We start from the raw sequence: 20289 nt of genomic DNA on the forward strand, positions 1-20289 counted from the left end.
CAGAAATGACTGACTAAATCTATGTTCAATTAAAACCTCACATGGAGGACTATTGTCTGCGGACTTGTTTTCCAGAGGCTCAGAATTTTCTAAATTATCAGTTTCTGGTTTATTTGTGCCCAGGAATTTCATTTTCAGCTTGTCCATTTCTTCTCACATTTTACTATAAGCTGTAAGGAGAGATCAAGCTGGACATTCCACATTTAGCTTGGAAATCTTCTCAGATAAGTATCCATGCTCATTGCTTTCAAATTTTGCCTTCTATCAAATATCAGAACTCAATTTTCCCAATTTCTTTGCTACTTTAAAACAAGGATCATCTTTTCTTCAGTTTCAAATACACATTTATCATTTCTGTCTAAGTCTTCAAAGGAAGTGCCTCTAATGCCCATATTTCTACTAGCATTCTATTCAAAGCAATCTAACCCTTTCTTATCAAACAATTCTTAAAGCCTCTATCCATTAATCAATCTGAAAGCTATTTGCACATTTGTTTTATTTGCAATAGCTGTAATCCTTTTTTCCTGATACCAAAATACCAAAACCTGTTTAGTTTCCTAAGCTACTGAAAACAGATACCATGAAATGGGTTAGCATAACAATGGGACTTTATTAGTTCATAGTTTTGAGGCTGGGAAAAATGTCCAAATGAAGTCATCATCAAAGCATCATCATTTCTTCATGAGGACCAGCTGCCAGCAATCCACTCTGCCAGATGGCAAGGAACGTGGCAGTGTCAGCTGGACTCTCCTCTCTTCCAGGTTTTGTTGCTTTCAGCATCTGGCTTCATGGCTTCTCTCTTTGTATTTACCTTGTTTATAAAGGACTCCAAAAAGAGGATTAAGACCCATCTGAATGATGTGGGTCATACCTTAACTAAAATGGCTTTACTGAAAGATCCTACTTACACAGGGATTTATACCCATAGAAGTGGATTAGATTTAAGAAGATGTTTTTTGGGAGTACACACAGTTTCAAATGACCCATAAATTTTTGTCATTTTTAATGTAAAGCATGATAAAAATACAAAAAGTTACTATAAGGTTCTAATTGTTTGTGAATTGTAAGGAAGCTCATTTGCAGTTATTCTTCATGCCTTATAAAAGTAGTTACAGAGGCGGTCAAATACCTTAACAATCTAATACATATACCAATTAATATTATTTATAAACATATATGCAGTGAATATGAACAATTTTCATGTACACATAATTTAATATTTGAAGATATTAACAGCAAATATTATTGTCTAGTATTATGTGACAGTAACTTTTACATGTGGCAGTAAATTAAAGAGATAAGGTCCCTGATCTCATGGAGCTTTTATTCCAGAGTGCTAATTATACATCTATCAAACTAATCAAAGACAATTGCAGATAGTGATATGAAGCAAGCAAGGTAGGTGATGGAAATAAGGTAGGTCATAGGATTAAAGATGAACGGATGAGGGACATTACTGATGGCAAACTAAGTATTGCAGCTCTCTGGGGATAGTGATATTTGAGTTTAGAACTGAATTATGACTCTATGAGTTTATCAGGGCTAAACATTCCAGAAAGAGGGTAACCTGAATCCAAAAGCCCTGTGGCAGAAAGGCTGTCAGCTTATATGTTTGAAGACCCAAATGATTAGCATGGCTGAATATATAAGTGAAAGATATCGCATGATTCAATATGGGTTTGACTTATCTCTACAATGGTGAAGCTAAACTTATAATCATGCCTAAGAGTCACCCCAAGAGAACCTCTTTTGTTTTTCAAATGTGGCCTCTCTCTCTAAGCCAACTCTGCCAATAAAATCATTTCTCTTCCTTCTACATGGGACATGACTCCCAGGGTCGTAAGTCTCCCTGACATTGTGGGACATGTCTACCAGGGATGAGCCTGGCCCTGGCTTCATGGGATTGGGAATTCCTTCTTGGCCAAAAAGGGGAAAAGAAATGGAACAAAATAAAGTTTCAGAGGCTAAGAGATTTCAAATTGAGTTGAGAGGCTTTTCTGGAGGTTGCTCTTATGTAAGTTTCAGCCAGATATTGCAAATTGCCACAGTATGTCAAGCCTCTACCAATAATATTCCTGAAAACCCTAAAGAATAACTTAAGTCTCTATAAATATTTTGCCTAGTAAGTTTATTTTTTCAGGAAATTAGAACCTCCAGATTGTTCCTATGCCAGATAAACTCTGAAACACAGAGGCACCAATCTCTCCAAGAACATTAAGTTTCATTCTTCTACTTCCTAAGGTCAACACCCCTTTGCAGGAAGAAGAAGGTAAAATGGCCATTGGCCAGATACCCCTGAAGAATGTTACCATGATTAAATGAGAGGGAGGAGGTGTAACTGTGAAATTAGCGTTTAACAGATAATTATGACTACTGGTTCATTATGTTGATATTTTCTTTTAGTTTCTAGTGTATTAAAATATCTAGCAGGAAATACCAGAAATTGTTGAGCTGTAATCCAAAAGCCCTGATCATTGATAATGACTGTGTAGCCATATAGCAAAAAAGAGTCAACAGCCCATGTGTGTATAGATCTATTTCTGGATGTTTTATTCTGTCCCACTGATCTTTATCTTATCTATCTATCTATCTATCATCTATCTATCTATCATCTATCTATCTATCTATCTATCTATCTATCTCTATCTATCTAATGATCTATCTATCTACCTATCTATCTGTCTATCTAATCTGACAATACTGCACTGTCTTAGTTACCTCATCTATATTTTAAGTGTTTAAATTGGTGTCAATAGGGGGAGGGCAGATAAGAGGTCTGGAATGTTTCAGATTTTCTTTTTACTTTTTTCTTGCTCTTTCTGGACTCATCCATATATTCTAAGATTGATCAGGGTAATGAATGCACATCCATGTGACAATACTGTGAACCATTGATTGTATACTTTGGATGGATTTTATAGTGTATGAAATTGTATAGTACATCTCAAAAAACTACATTTGAGAAAAATGATGGGCTGGAAAAAACATGGGTACTATTTCATATAGGTCTTTTAGGTGTGTAAGTAACTTTAGCCTTATTCTAATTAAAAAAGGAAACCATTTAATAGTTTTTGTATGGAAAGTTGCAAGAACTGAGAACAGCACTTGAGGAGAAATCTTGCTGGTAGTACACCTATGCCGTTAAGGCTCTGATATAAAGTGAGGTGTTTTTTAAGGGACAAAAGTCTAGAGATTATTTTGATGATAGGAATCACTCAACAGAAAATGACTTTGAAGAAGAAAGGTGCCAATTATAATTTTAAAGGAGACAGGTGGTAATTTCTGGGAACAAGTGAAGGATTTGGCCTTAGAAAGAATGCCGAGGTCAAATCATTCATGTACAGGAGGGGCAAATAGGGTAGATGAGTGTAATCAGGAAATTTTATTGTAGAAAGATGAAATGACAGAAAAACTTCTTGATGGTATTTTTAGGAGGCAAGTGGAACATTAGAATCTTAGTAATAATTAAATATGTTAGGATTTTATGATTCTTCACTGAACATTTCTTTCTTTGGGTTCTCATTTCAATTCTCTCATTTCTGAGAGAAACTTTCCTTTATGCAATGCATTGAAAAGAGGAAAGTTTTCCCTAAACTAGTGGTTCTAAAATGCTAGTTGATAGTTGCATCTAAAATTAGAAAAATTAAAACCCCCTGTGGTGAATTTTTCATGAACCAATGTTTGAGTTTATTCAGGAATTATACATGTTCTATGAGTTGTGTTAAAATGTCTTTTTCTTTATTACATGCTGATGATGTAAGACAGGGGTGGTGTTCAAATATCCTTAATATAAAGTCAAAAAAAGCTGACATCCATAGACAGGAGCACTGATTATTATTTTTTTGTGTGTGTGCGTTTTCATTTCTCTTCTGAGTATTTCAACTTTTTGCATATTGCTTTTTATATAAATTGTACATTTTTATATAAATTGTATACAAATTTGTATATACAGCTTTTTGTATATTTATTTTATATAAATTGTGAAGAAAAAGAAAATTTAATATTTAACTTTTTTATAGAGGAAAAATATTTTAAAAGGCAGTATATAGTGAAGACAATATATTACTTCATGGTAGAAAAAAAGCAATAAAAGTCCAGCTGACAATTCCATTGCTTCCATTGCAACTTGACTCCTTACAAGGCTGGTCTAGATTACTCATTTGTTAGCATTGTTCATTGGAGAGACTAGAAAACTACCATCTTTTCTAACACAAGAAATGTATCTCAGTATTTAAAACTCATCGATTTTCAATAATGTTATTTATCTTTGCCTCAATTACAATCAGGAAAAAAAAACATGCTATCTTGAAAATCACCTTTTACCTAGAGAAGAAGCAGGGTTAGGAAGTACTATAGAAAGGATTTCTATGTGTGTACATAAGTTGAAAACTCTCAACTCAGTCTCTCCTATTTATATCATTCCCGTTACAAAAATAAGATGTAAGTGTTACAGCCTATTTACTCATCCATCTATGCAGCTGTGTAACGAATACATGTCATGTGTAAATGTATTCTTTCTTTCTCTCTCTCACTCTCTCCCTCCCTCTCTTCTTTTCTCACTCTTTCTGTATTATATGTAGAACACATACACGTGTATATAACATACTTATATACTACTATGCCAGGCACACTATTTTAAGCCCTTCCAAATAATAATTTTCCAAATAGATTGAAATCCCTAAGATATATTAAATTCTGATATTAATTTTAATTTCTGAAATTGTAAGTAAGCAAAACAAAGCTGAAAAATTAATTATAAAGGAGTTTTGATGTCATATCAGTCCTTTTTTTTTTTTTTAGTCACACCTTTATATCAACCTTACTCTTTGGGAGCACTGAAAGTTTACAGTTTCTGTTCATCTCCTAAACCTAATGATTTATTTGTTTACTACAGTCGCATCAAAAGAATGTCTAACTCACTGACAGCTAAAATCCAATCAATTTAATAGTGGCATCTAAAATTTCATTGCTTCATTCTGCTTTTTTTGAAAAGTATTAATTATGACCAAAAAATTGGGGTTAAGAACTCAGATTCATTTTATTTAACATCTAAAATTTAGTGAAAATCTCTTATATGCCAGGCTGTTTATATGCATCATCTTAGTCAGTCATTGCAGCATGAAAAGACACTCAATATTACTTATTCACTTTAACCAGTGGGAAAACTAAACATCCAGGTAAGTGACTGACTGGTGACACAGAGCTAGGTCATGATGTCGTCAGGATTTGAACAGAGATCTGTCGATTTTTAAACCCCAAATGTTATACAAAGGTGTGATTTTACTTCTGTAATTTCATAATAATGAATTCATTTCAAAATTAAACATTTCTGCTGCTGAAAATATGAAAATGTATTGATGGCATTTTCAAAAGGCAAATCTTCTAAGTTGTCTGCTCTTTGGGGAATTAAAAGACACTTCTGCTAAATAATAGTCAGTAGAAAAATATTATGGATTGAAGACCCCATGCTTTCTGAGAACTATTAAATAAACAGTTTTAGCTAGTTACAACAGAATATCTCTCAAAATTACAGTTTTATTCCTTTACTTTTTGTTGTCTGAGGGTCATCATGCTTTCTTATGGTACATGATAACCGATGATAATGATTAAAAATAATCTATTTTTTCCCTATATGACATATTCTGTTGGTAAAGTTATCTATTGCTTTTTCATTTTAAACAGGACTATAAAAGTTATTCAGACTATTAAAGAATTTTTACTTTATTTATTATATAAATCACAGATTTATACATTTTAAGTTTTACTTTCAGCTGTTTTTTTCTTATTGTCTGATCCATTTGTTCTATCAGTAATTCTATAACTTGAAATGAATTAGATTTCAAGACATGCTCTTCCAGTGTCTTCTAAATATCTTTTATGTTACTATGAATGCCCTTGATTAGTTGTCCTAAACTCTGTGTCCCTTCTGGTGACTTAATTAGGTTCATTTGGCTGGACCGTATCTACGTGTGTCTTAACATACTTTCTGATTTTCTGTTGCACACAGGGCATCTTAATGTCTTGATGCGATTATTTTGCAGGCTGATTTCCTTCACATTTCTATGATTTTGTGTTTATTTGCATTGAAAGTCTCCTTTTGGACTTGGACTGTCAGTTCTTTCAACCCACACCAAGTCCTGGATCTCATGTGGGGTTTGTAATTCTTCGTCAAGCTCTTTTGACAGAAAGGCAGATAGACAATTTGCCAGACTGCTCATTCTGCTGCTCCCAGCAGCTATTGTTTGTGAGCCATCTCCTCCTCAGGCCTACAGGTGCTGGATAAATTAATTAGGAACCCAATGTAATTCCAGCCAGGGCCTACCACTTGGATGCGCAATTGGTCTGTTTACCTCCCAACTCTCATGTGTGACGACTTTGGGTTGTCGGGCTGGGTATCTCAGCTTCCCTTGCCCACAGCCAATCCAGACATGTTTGGCAAGAGGGCATAGTATTCAGTCTGGCTGCTTCCTCAGCCTCACCTGCTTATCCTCGAGCACCTGAGGTCTCCGGGCCTCTGTGGGGGAAGAAGAGTAATATCCGGACTCAAGTCCGTATGTAGAGATGAAGATCCTCTCTCACCACTCACCCCCCAGAATTGCTATCCTAGTCCCTTCCCTCATTATTTCATGGAGCTGGGGTGGACTCAACCTTTCTTATTCTATCATCTTGCTGAGAGTCTTATTCCATATATTTTTCTCTCTGTTTCTCTTTCCCTTTCTATTTCTCTCTAAACTACTAGCTCTACCATAAATATCTACTGCACAGGAGGACTTCTTGCTTGTTTATATTTTTCATATCTAATTGCCTCCTGTTTCTCAGCAATGAAGTGAGGCACACAGGAGAATTAAAAAGACACTGAACCGGGCCAACAAAACTAGTTCAAACCTTATGTTAAATTCACTGTACAAATTTGATCAGAATATGTAAATTCTCGGACTCCATTTCCTTCTTTCCTCAGTGGAAATAACAACCTGCCCATCCTATCTTTGGGATAGTGATGCTGAAACTAAGCAGTTAAAATGTAATGATATGGGAATACTGCCGTCTTTAAAATGTTGGCAGTGCATGTTTTGAAAGTATTATTAAGAGAATATCTTTGATTTTTGAAATTTCCCCATTAGCCAAGATCAAATTTTAAGAAATTCTAGTAACTACTGGATGATAAGTTCCTCCTTAGTCTCCTCCTTCATTTAGTGTCTCCTTCTTCAACTTGAGGAAAATTCTGTCAACTACAAATTTTCTTATCATCTCTCACTCAAAATATTTTTTCAAAAATTTAATTCATTTAGCATTTTTAATATCTGTGATTTTAGAAATATATAGGTTATAATGATTCTGCAGCAATACACAGTATTACACAGATATGAATTCTTTCCTTTAAGTACAGCTATGAACAAACTCTTAAGAAATTGTTAGAGAAACACAGACATTTATTAAGCTATCATCACCCAGACTTACCTATCCCCACCTCGTTCACTGGGGTGGTCACAAACACAGTCTAAGTAGCCATATTTTAACCTGCCCTACTTCTACCTCCTTTTCTATTTGTGCCATTACACAACCTGAGGGAGATGTTAAGTCTAATGAAAAGGCCCTTCCATATTGCAAACCTGGAAACTGGAAATAAGCAGCCCCAGATGCTTATCACAGAAGAAATTCTCTGTGGCAGGGCCTCCTTGCTCCTTTGGACAAAAACACACTCACATAGTATAGATTTGTCTTTCTTCTCCGATACAAAATAGGCATGTGAAGTTGCCATCTATTGACTTTGCCCCAGAGCAATTTTCAGCCATAGAGACTGGCCATAATGGAACTTTTTCCCCTGGCCTTTTGGACTCTGTGCTGCACAAGTATCAAATAAATGATTAGCCCTTTCTGGATCTTTATACTGTGCAAGTAATAAAGGGATCTTTTGCTGAAAGTTTCTTTTGTGCCCTGAACCTATGTTCCCATGACACACTATTGTAACAACTTTTCCGTAGAAATAGTGGTATTCCTCAACAATGCAAGAACACTTATTTACTGTGAAGCAAGGGAAGCAATTGATATATACATTGTTTGGCTTCTTAGGTTTGCAAGCTCTTCTGCATCAAGGCAGTAAGTATATATGGGTGTTTTTAAGTGGGAGCATTTTATGGGCTACCTCTGGAAGTGCACGTATCAACTTCAGTCATGTTCCATTGACGGAAACTCAATTATAAGATGACTTCTGCATAGCAGTCTTGGATGTCTGTATAACCAGAAAGAAAAAGAAAATGATTAGGTATACTTTGTAGATTCTGATATAATTATCTTCTACCACTGCGCTCTTTCTCACTTTGCTCTAGTCACACTAGGATCTTTGATATTCTTGGTAGACTGCAATTACAAGTATCAGGAATATTTTCCTCACATATGCACATAATTACCTCCATTTCTCATTGCTGTAAATGCTCAAGAAATATCTTATTAAGGTTTAGAGGACTTTCCAAACACTCTTTCCTCTGTTTTTCTGTTTTATTGTTCTCCATTAAGTTTATATTTCACACACATATTCATATATATCTGTGTGTGGGGGGGTGTATGTAAACACACCATATTATATTTGTTTCAACAATAATGTCTTTTTTTATACCCACCCTATTAAATCTTACTTGGATTGAGGGGTTATAAACTGTTTAATTTATTTGAATATACATGTATCTCTTTAACATATTTATTTGTTTATTGTCTGTCACATTTGCTAGACCAAAAACTTTATGAAAGTAGATATATTTTGTTTCATAATAGGGTGACGGTCAGGTTTTTTGTCAATTTGGTCAGGTGATGGTGCCCAGTTGTCTGGTCAAGCAAGTACCGGCCAGTCTGTTCCTATGAGGACATTTCGTGGACTTAAGTCATCAGCACATTGATTGCATCTATGGCTGATAATATCTACAGTTAGCTAAGAGGAGAGCCTTTCTTAATGTGAGAAGTTTAATCTAATCTTTTTGGAGGCTTTAAAGGAGAAGTTGAAAGAGAGAATCTGTCTCTCTCTGCTTCAGCCAATCAGCCTCTCCTGGAGAATTCTTTGAAATCCTTCATGAGACTTGCCAGCTCACAGCTTGCCCTGTGGAATTTAGACTCTTGTATCCCAACAGTTGTGTGAGATACTTTTGCAAAATCTCATATTTACTGATCTCTCTTATTGCTTCTGTTTCCCTGGAGAACCCTGACTACTACGAACTATATTGCTAGAACAGAGAAATCCCCATCACCTAAGTGCACAGTGAGGATGCATTGGATGAATGAATAAATGCATGTGTATGTGAATGACCCTCAATGGGACTTGTTTTATATTTCAACTAACTTTTGAATCCGCCTCCCTCAAGGTTTATTGAAGAGGAGAAACGTACCCAGTTTTTTCTTACATTTCCAGAATACAGCAAATATCTTGGTATGTAGAAGGCTGCTGATAAATATTTGATTAAAAAATGAAGGAATAAGTGAATAAATAAACAAACAGAAGAGGACAGTGATGCTGGAAGAGTTGAATGAAGTTCTAATCACAATGTTGTGCTAAATCCTTGTCCTGACACACGTTCGTCTCACTTGAAAGCCCCCAAACATTATTTGCCCTGTGAGATTATTTCCAAGGACTTGAAAACCCCTCTTGTTTTTGTGTTCATTATTTCAAAAAGGTTTTGTTTTTCATCAGTACAATAATGACAACTTGACATTATTACCTTATTAACTAATGAACAATATACATTGAGTTATCAAATACAAGTATGGTATAATTAGCTAGGTTTTAGTACATTAAATGAGAATTTGAATGAAACTAGAATTTAATTGTCTTATAAAACAAAATCTACCAATCTATGCCAATCAGTTCTTATTTCTAGGGAATACAATGGAATGAATGTTCATACATTTTATGACATTCAAAGAGATGCCAGCATTTCTCTTTTCTCCTCATTATTTTCTTGTGTGTCAAGGTATTCCACCTTAATTTTATTAGAGTATTTCAATTTATTGATATTATACCTCTGCACACTTGTAATATGAATAGAAAAGGTAAACTTGATTATCACTTTCTTAGATTCAATTTTCTGGAGAATTGGAGAACTGTCTGGAGCTTGATTTTAATCCCCAATTTGTGTCACTTTGCCCTTTACTTCACTTTCAATATCATTTTATTTCTTTATAAAATGCTATGACCTTTTATTAAACTAGAAAGAAATGAAAATCTTTTGAAATAGGGAACCACAATTTGTTAAATTCAATATCAAGACAGTATCCATGACTCATTCAGGACATAACTCTAAATCGTCCTTAGGATAGAAGCTGTACACAACATAATAAATACATAGTACTAATGATGACAATATGATTGTGACTGGTTTATGAAATTCAGATACTTTTTTTGCAGGATCTTGGAAATCACATCTGCACAATAGAAAAGTTAGTTCTGAAAAGGTCTATAGTCTTATTTATTTTAAGGGAAATTAAAATCTTACCTGGCAAATAACCAACGTAATGGACTGTATAAGTAGTCATGAATAGTAATATTTTTAAAGGAATTTCACAAAACTAATTGGCCCATCTCTCTTCCTGCATAGCCTGTAAATCGTACTTTGGGAACGTTAATATTTGGATTGAGGGGCTTTATTTCAATCCCTGGCTTTAGGATAGAAATATCTAGTAATTTATTTTAAAAGGGATTTTGTTCTAAGCTAATTAGCAAGAGACTTTTAACTGACATTAGTACTTGTTATTTTTTCCTGCTCTGCATAATCAAGTTTTCTGTGAAAATAGCCACACAAAAGCTAAATAAAACAGAAAAAAATGCTATTGGATATTAATATAAATAAAAGGCTTTGAGGTTGTTTAATTGCTCAGGGACAGACAAAATGAACGAATGTCAATAGCAGCAAGAAAGGACAACTTCACACCCTAGGTAAGAATTGGTTTACTAGGTTAAATAAACAAATGATGCAGTCTGTATTTTTTCCACTAGATCTCTCACTGCAAACTGCTAAAGATGATTATTCTTAATAGTACTATTTCTATATATTTGATATAATTGTATATCTACCTTAATAGCAGAAAATACTATTATAGGTGCTTTGAAAGTCAAATTTAACTGAAGACATTGCAGGTTATTTGCCTTAATATAATTCCAATTCTTGATTTTCATAATCCAAATCTGTTGAAATAGTTGTGTTGTACCTCTATTGATATATATGAACTTATGATATTTTCTGCAGCATTCTTAGCAAATCAATTTCTGTGTGAGACTAAACACTGGTTATCAGCTAGATAGATTTCTGTACTTTTCTTTTAGGAACTTGACTCTCAGTGCACAAATAGACAATAAAATAGAATGATGCATTCATTTGCCTCTGGCTTCAAATTTCAATAATTTTTATGGAAATCTGCTATTATTTTGAACACAAAAAAGAACTTTTCATTAATAAGACCTCTTCACTTGGAAACCTGAGAACACAAATTGTAAAACACAGAAGAAAGTCTCACTTAGTACCTGACTTTGGGTAAATCTCTGTGTACCCATTTATCGAATGAGACTATTTTACTTCTATTATCTATGTGAAAGAGTGCTTTTGAAGGTTAAATATGATACTATATGGGAAAATACTTTGTATTCCTAAAATTGCAAATATGACCTGTTAGTGTTTTTTAGAATTTTTGATGTGAACTATTCCATTTCTTCTTATATTCTGAATTAATTAGCATTTGGTGAATTCACATGTTTTGTTTAATACCCAAAAAGGGGAAATTTAATAATAATTTAATTATAGAGATAATAATCATAAAAATAACTGTGGTAATGATAGGTGATATTCATATAGGCTGCATCATTTTTCTAAGTGATATATCAAAAACATCTCCAACAACTTAACATAGTCTTCTGGAAGACTATTTTTTTAAGTTATATGTTTTATTAATTTCAAAACTGTATTTTTCAATAATGTATCTTATTAATTATTTATATCCTAGGATATGAACTATATTTTCTTTTTTATATACATTCAAGATTATATAATTTTTGAAACATACACAGAAAGCATTCTTTAATCAATGTTTCTGATCTAAAAAAATGAAAGTATTCTGGGGTGATCACAGATGAAGTAATTCCAATGCAAACATTTTAGAAATTATCTCTAAATTTCATATTATAAAAATACATTTATTAAAAGTTAGGAACATGACTCAAAATATAAACCAACATATGGTAAAGATTTCACTCAAGTCATTAATTAATGAAGGGGCCAGGAATACAAAAAGTTTGTTTCAAAGAGACTTTAAAGAGGTGATATTTATAAGCAACTTAAAAAGTGAACAATAGAGTAAGAATTTTAGATTAGCCACAAAAATGGTTAAAATTCTACGTGGGAAAAAAATTGTAACCTTAGAAGATAGAAATCTACATGGTAATATGCATGTTTTTCAAAGTCTTCAAAAGGTCTTTTCAAGAGTTATAATTCTCTAGAAGAATGTAACTGTTTTTAACTTATATATTTACTATCTGATTAGTGATCAGACTCTATAAAGTTAAATGTTATCTTGTACATTTCTAACTATTTACTGACAGTAAATACTGCAGCTGCATCGATGTTAGCTGGAGCACAACCACTCTTTAAGGGGTAACTAGGACACTTTGTGGGTGGAGTGATGGAGCAGGAAGTGGTTGCCATGCAACCATACCATGGAAATGGTTGAAAAAACTCGGATATTTTAACCTAGAAATGAAAATTCTCAAGGATACTGGTTAACTATCTTCAATTTTTAAGTAACCATATGTAGAAGAAATAATCAACTGTTTTATATCATCATTAAAGGAACTAATACTAATAAATGATAGCTTTGGTTCACTGCAAAGTAAAATTTTGTGACAGAATTAGAGATGAAATAATCTATTGTGGCATGCATTCCACATCTGCAGAGACACATGAGTAAAAAGATTACTATTGCTTATTGAAATGTCATCTAAGAATATCAAGCACAAACAATTATAAACTGTCTACAACTTTCCTTTTAAGTCTAAAATATTAAGAAATAACAAAAAAGTAAAGAACTTAAAATGAAGATTCTTTATATAATCAGCATGACTTTTTTCCCACAGGTATTTATTTTTCATTAATGCAGGCTTTATTATAAGAGGAAAACTCTCCTGCTATTGTGAAGACAATGGACTTTAAATTGAACACTCTTGGAAACAACTGGACATTGAGCAAGTATCTTAAGTTTTATATCTTTAGTTTCTTTATTTGTATAATCTATATTATAACATCTACTAAATTATTATAATTGCTCTGAGATTGCTCTGAGAATAATCTCATATAGCCAAGTAGAGCATCAATTTTAAATTTTGTTAATTCATAAATCTTCAATTAATTAAAAGAATTGTTTGAAAATAACAATAAAAAATATATAAAGCTCATTGATGTCATCAGGTAGACACTTTTTAATAGATATAAATCATATGACTAGCAGAAGTCTACATTATCCAGAAACTTAAAAGATTCTCAAATTTAATTATCTTAGGTTTCAATATTAATAATAGATAAGGAGAGAAAATACATTTCCCTTCATACTGTACTCGACAATCTTACAAATGCATCATCTCTAAGTATTATCTTAAAAGAACAATTTCTTCACTAACAACCTCATTAAAAGAAGTGCTTGTATTTAGTTGTTTTCAATGTTTTGATTTTGATTGCACTAAAATAAGTTTAAGTATATACCTACTTCATATTATAACTTGACATCGAACACTTTATTATAATTCAAATAATTGAATAGGACATAATGCCCATTTTATTGTAGATCTTGATATGTTTAATAAAATTGCTATATTCTCCTTTTAAAATGTTTTAATGTATTTAATTTTAAATAGTGATCGTGTCTTCCTTGAGATACTTTTTCTATACTATTTCAATCACAGAATTTTATCCTAATGTAATATCTTGTATGCTTGAACATTATACATTTTCTCCCATAAATATATATTTTTCCTATTACTATTGGCCTTTCTATATTGAAATTATTCGTTTGGGTTGAGTTGACACTATAATATGCAATTGATCAGTACTGTACATATACATGTATATTTGTATATATGTGTATGTATCGTATGCATATGGGTAATTTAAGTAATTATTAAAATGAATGTAATTATTAATTTGGACTTATTTTTAATGAGATGGATTGGCCTTTCTGTCAATTAGTTCATATATTGTTAAAAAATGAACAAGATTCTGCCAATAATTATTTACTTTACTTTTTTATAATCATAAATATCAGTCCTGACAAGTTTTGTTCACATAAAAAAAAGTAGTTAGAAATGAAACAATTTTGTTATAGCAACATAACTCAATTATTTTTATCACCTTCTGAATCGTAGGCCAAAAATCACATAGTGATCTATCATCAAAAATTATTTTTAATGATTTATTAGCAGATAATTTGATTAGGTTCTCCTTCAATTTTGTTGAAAGCGAAGAATTGGCAACATCTTACATGACAAGTTGATTTGTTACTTGCTCATTAGAGTCAAATATTCACTACTGATAACAATATTTCAAATTGTCCATTTTTTGGTATCTTGTTGGTTTTACACCTCTGGATAATGCACCTTGTCAAGGCTAGGGAATATTTGAGATTTACAATGTTTGAGAAATATACTTTTTTTTGTACACTATATGGTAGGGCCACATTTCATTATTTTTCCATGTGAATATCCCATTATTGCAGCACCATTTATTGAAATTTTGTATTATTTCTTTGTGTGCTTTTGCCAGTTTGTGTTTGGGGAAGTACATGGACCAGGAATTGAACAGGGGCTCCTTCATGGAAGATGAGAATTCTACCAGTGAACTATCCTTGCACCCCCATACCTGCTTTTTTAAACACGGGTGAAAATGATTTGTGGAGCTGAGGAAAGACATCACAAATGTTATCTCAGGAAAATTAGTTTCATAAGAGAGTGGAGGTGAAAGTGAATATCTCTTAATCAAAATTAGGTCTCTGTGTCTAAGTGTCTCTTGGAAAATTATTATACATACCCATCAGGAAATTTATTTTATAGTGAATATTTTGGGAGCATTTTCACTGGACTACCAAAAACATTTGCAATACTTCTTATTACTGCTGAATTTGATAAAATAATGTATGTGCAGAAAATGAACACATGAAATAAATGAACAAAAAAGTTTATGAAATTGGTATTATGTTGTTCCTTATATTACCAAAAAAAACTAAATTGAAGTTGAGAATTCATAAAATTTATTACCTTAGATTGACCGTTCTCAAGTGCTATCCTCTTGTTGTACAAACATATTGATTACCCATAAATAATGTTTCCCCTGGGACATTATGAAAGTGACTTATGTACCCTCGAAGCTATGCAGGTGAATTCACCTTCCAATTGATTAGAATCATTAAGATCAATAAAGTTTGAAAACGGTGCTTATTTCTGCTTCCTCCAACACATTAGTATGAAGCTATGGTTTATACAAGCTAACTATATAAACAAAAATGTGTACAATATTTCCCATATACATGTTTTTAGGTATGTACACAGACTAGTATTATCAAAGAGATATTTTTCTTTTTTATAAAAGATCATGAAAATTCACAATGTAACTCCTACATAAGTAATAATTATTGATATGTACTTCCAAATTATATGATACAAAAATTCATTTTATATATGCCTATGCACACATACAATAAACACACTATGATGTATTATTTTAGCTTTTCTCTCTGGAATGTTACCTAGTATTAGAATCTGCATTTGTTTCAAAGATAAAATTCTGCAAGATACGTTATATAATCTTCCTCTCATGAGCTTGCTTAGAAGTCATGGCAATTATTTATGTTGTTTCTTCATTTCCTCCAGAAACATATTTGAAAGGATAAAAACTCAAACTTTATATGAAAATGCACTTCTATGCTTTATCTAGAATACTTCTTTTGGCTATATTACGTATGAAGCATGGGCATAAGTAAGGTGATGATATAGATATTCATTTGTTCAGACAGCTAAAGACAGAGCCACATGCATCAATTTTGGTTTTAATTTTTATATTGAAAGGCTAGCATTAGCAGTTTATGCAATTCTTCACCAATTAGTGTGATAAAGAAGGGAGGTATGGAGAAGCATTGATAAGTGCTTTCAATACTTATTTTGGTTTGGGATTTATTCATATGTATGTACACCCAAAATATTCTTAAGTAATAACTGTAGTTCTAAGTGGTCAAAATCATAGTAGAGGCTACAGGAAATAGTATTCTGCTTTTCAGAGGAAAACAAACATAATAAAATAATTTACTTATGTAGAATTGAAAAATAAAATAAGTCTCTTTTGTTCAATCAGACTTTATCATTCAATTATACAGTGTACTTCTGAAATGAGAACTTGAAACTGTTTCTCCCACATATATACTCAATAGGTCAGTGTTGAACTAACATTTACTGACCTCTTTTGTGATGGGAAAAAAATGCTAGATGGTTTTATGAAACATTATTTTATTTACTTCATGCTGTTTTATTCCATTAAATTTTATTCAATTTGATTCTTCTCACAAAGCTGAATTTACATTCTGAAAAGAAATATGATTTAAATATTCCATTTTTGGATATATTGATATGAACTCAGATACATTTGTAAATGCTCAGATGCCAAAGATTTAGACATATAATAACAATCTATCCTGAATTATACCAGTCCTTTGCTTTATAGAAAAATGTTTTTTCTCTTCACCTCCACTTCGACTATATGTTCATTTCTTCTAAAAAGACAAGACTTCTTTCTTCAAATGGTAGATTTGTTTTAGGGAGATATTAAGGTTGGCTGTGTAGACTTCAGCAATGTGCTTTTGATAGTAAAGTGTCAAGTCTCAGTTAACCCTCCACATGTGTGCGTACATGCCCATATGCATTCCTCCCTCTGTGTGTGCACATGGTACAGGTGAGAGTACTTTGTGTATATGTACATATAAATATATGTACACATTGTATATATATATAAATACAATTATATATAAATAATTAGTTAATATTAACCACCTATAATTTCTGCTGTCAGTGACCAAAATCCCAAAATAACATACAGAAGTAAATTTATATCTATGTTAACACAGTTTGAAAGTAAACAGTCAAATGTCAATGTAGGGAGATTTGGCATGATATTCCTCAACTAAGCATGAGCTCTTTTAAGAAATCAAATTTGGTTTAGCATCAGAAAATATATTAAAGTGACACATCTTATTAATAGTCATAGCAAAAAAATTATCTCATTATATATTATATACTTATAAAATACATGTCTATGTCTGCATTTATACCTACACCTATGCTCTATATGAATTGTGGCAAAAAAAAAAAAAACATTCCAGAATAATGTTGCTTCTTTTAAGAGCAAATATAAACTGTTAAATAGTAGATGGAATATTCTATAAACAATCATCAAGTTGATTGATGGCGCTATTCAGCTCATCTAGGCCTTACTGATTTTGTGACTGCTAAATCTGTAAATTAGTGAGATAGGGCTGTTGAAATCGCCAACGTTAATTATAGATTCATCTATTTCTCCTTTATGTTCTGTCTAGTTTTCCCTCATATATTTTGACACACTATTCTCAATTGCATGCATGTTTAGGATTATTAGGTCTTCCTGAAGAATTGACCCTTTTTCACTATTTAATGTCTCTTTTTACCCTTGATTATCTTCCATGTTCTAAAGTCTACTTTATATGAAATTGATGTGGCTACCCTAGCTTTTTTCTGATTAGGATATACATGTCATATCATCCTCCATTTCATTACCTATAACCAATCTGAGTCCTTGTATTTCGGTGTGTTTTTATAGTCCAAATCTGACTGTATCTGTTGTTTTGTGCATTTAGAACTATCACATTTATAGTGGTCATTGTTATGGTCAAATCAAAATCTGTATCTTGTGTTTTTCTGTCCATTATGTATTTTTTCCTTTGAATACCCTCTCCCATTTTTCTGCTTTCTTTAATGTTGTTGTACTGTTTGTGATTCTTAATTTTTTTCAGTGATTATCCTAGGACTAATGATTTAATATGTTGAATAAAATAAGATATTCTTCAAATAATGTAAAAATGTTTCATGTGGACTAAAGGTAATATAAAAGAATATTACCAATTCCTCCCTCCTGGTTCTTGTGAAATTTTGTCATTTATTTTGCTTTTAAATATTCTATAAACACTCAATGCTTTGCTGCTATTATTGCATCAACAAACAAAAACAAGAAAGCTGAAATAAAATACTTTACCTTTACTTATTCCTTTAAAATATTCTTCCCTTCTTCAGTGAGAGCCGTCTTTCTGACCTATCTATCTTATTTTCCTTTTGCCTATATAATAGTCATTAACATTTCTTGAAGGGCAAATGTGATGACAAAATGAATTCCTTAAGTTTTAACTTGCCTTAGAACATCTTTCTCCTTTATTTTGAAATATATTTTTTACTCAATATGGAATTCTGATTTGGCCATTGTTTAATGATTTATTTTACTTTAAAGATTTCACTTTACTGTCTTGTTCCTTGTATGCCTTCTGATAATTCTCCTGTAATTATTATATTTGTTCTTCTTTAGGTAAAGCTTTCCTCAACCCCTCTGGGTGCCTTCAAGATTTTATCTTTGTTTTTGGTTTTCTGAATATGATATGCCCAAGTATTGGTAGTTTGGATAAACTTATCATGCTTGGTATTCTATGAGCTTCTCAGATTTGGGTTTGTAAGTAATTTTGTAAACTTCGGAACTGTTATTTTTTCAAATATTTATTTTGTTTTGTTCTTTCTTTTATTTCCATTAGAGTCTTTAATGTATTAGTCATAGATATTTTAAATTTCTTGATCATTTCAATATAAGCATCACATTTGAGTTTAGTTCTAATGGTTTCTTTGTCCTTTCAATTGTGCTTTTCCTTTCTTTCAACATATCTTGCATTTGCTGCTGTTATTATTGGAAGTCAAACGTGTTGTAGTAGATTCTGAAGAAGATAGGACTTAAGAGTGAGGATTTATGTTATTCTGGTTGGGAGTTGGACTGTGTGTTCAATGTTTGTTGTATCTATGAAGATGAGTGACTTCAATTTCTTCCAATGGCTTCAAAGTCTTCCATTGACCCTGCTTTTGTCTCTCTTCTTTGATTTGAGATTTCACTTTTGATGCTCTGTAGAGACAGTCTGTCTTTTGCAACTCTCTCAGTTGCAATCCACTGTTATTATTACTAGAGTTTTATTAACATGGTGATAGTGTGATGCAGTGGGTGTTTCTAGGCTTTAAATTAAGTTTCCATCTTTGGTGCGCACAGTGGCTTGTATCTTGGGAGTGTGGCTGTCATCAGTTTTCTATTCCATCCTTGGGCTTCAGTGTCTCCAGTCTAAGTTCTTTAAGCACTCTCTCCAAATATATAGAAGGGTCGTTTCCTACCTCCCACCCCTTTAGTTGACTCAAAATTGGAAGTGGGTCAGGGTAGAGTTATTTTCCTCCAGCTGGGACAGAATCACTGATGCCTTCTGATGATGTTTGAACCCAGGAGATAAAGTGTTTTGTTTTATACTGAAGAATGGTGTGGGTGATTTCACGATGTCTACTCTTTCTATCTCCTTGCCAAGGTCATATGTGAAGGAGTGGAGGGGTATGGGTATTTATCTCTATATTCTTCTTATCTTCCCTGTGAGAACCTGGTGGAGCTACTGAGGAAAATCTACTTTGCTGTGGACTCCCCTGAAGCTTCTTATTCTTACTCCAGCCCATATCTGCCCCCCAACATTTAGTCAGAATTTGTAGTTCATCTTTTTGTGGCTTACGTGGCTTGTGGCTGCTTCTCTCCAGGTAAACAATTGCTCAAATCTTGTGACCCCTGGAGTTACCTCTTTCTCCAGATTTCATGATGATAATTTTCCATATTACCTCATTTCTCTGATGAGACCAAGAAAATTGTTGATTTTTGGGTTGTCTAGAGCTTTTCCTTGTGGTGAGGATGGGAAGGGCAACTTGCAAGATCTTCATTTGTATGAGCTGAAACCAAAAGTCTTCACATGCGCTTTTATTTTTTCTCATGCTCTTTTAAGTAAACAACAACAAAAATTTAATGAAAATTTCATTAGGCATTCTCATGCTAACAGTTGCCTGAAAAAAGAGATGGGGTGATTCTCTCTTACAGTAATAACAGTCTTTTAATCTAATTACTGGAACAAGGAGAGTGGCATTATTTTGTTCTTTCTGCTTTTCTGTTTTTTCTTAATTTTCCACAGCAAATGTGA

General features: G+C 32.6%; 1 long non-coding RNA gene across 1 annotated transcript; it reads left to right on the forward strand.

Annotated features, from left to right (window-relative positions):
- Positions 1-677: 677 nt before the first annotated feature.
- LOC143663641 (uncharacterized) lies at positions 678-13213 on the forward strand. The gene is made up of 3 exons (XR_013166088.1): positions 678-761; positions 9351-9415; positions 13129-13213. It is a non-coding gene; the product is annotated as an uncharacterized LOC143663641 (long non-coding RNA).
- The last annotated feature ends 7076 nt before the right edge of the window (positions 13214-20289 follow it).

The sequence above is a fragment of the Tamandua tetradactyla genome, chromosome 19 (genome assembly GCF_023851605.1).
Source record: "Tamandua tetradactyla isolate mTamTet1 chromosome 19, mTamTet1.pri, whole genome shotgun sequence".
NCBI lineage: Eukaryota > Metazoa > Chordata > Mammalia > Pilosa > Myrmecophagidae > Tamandua > Tamandua tetradactyla.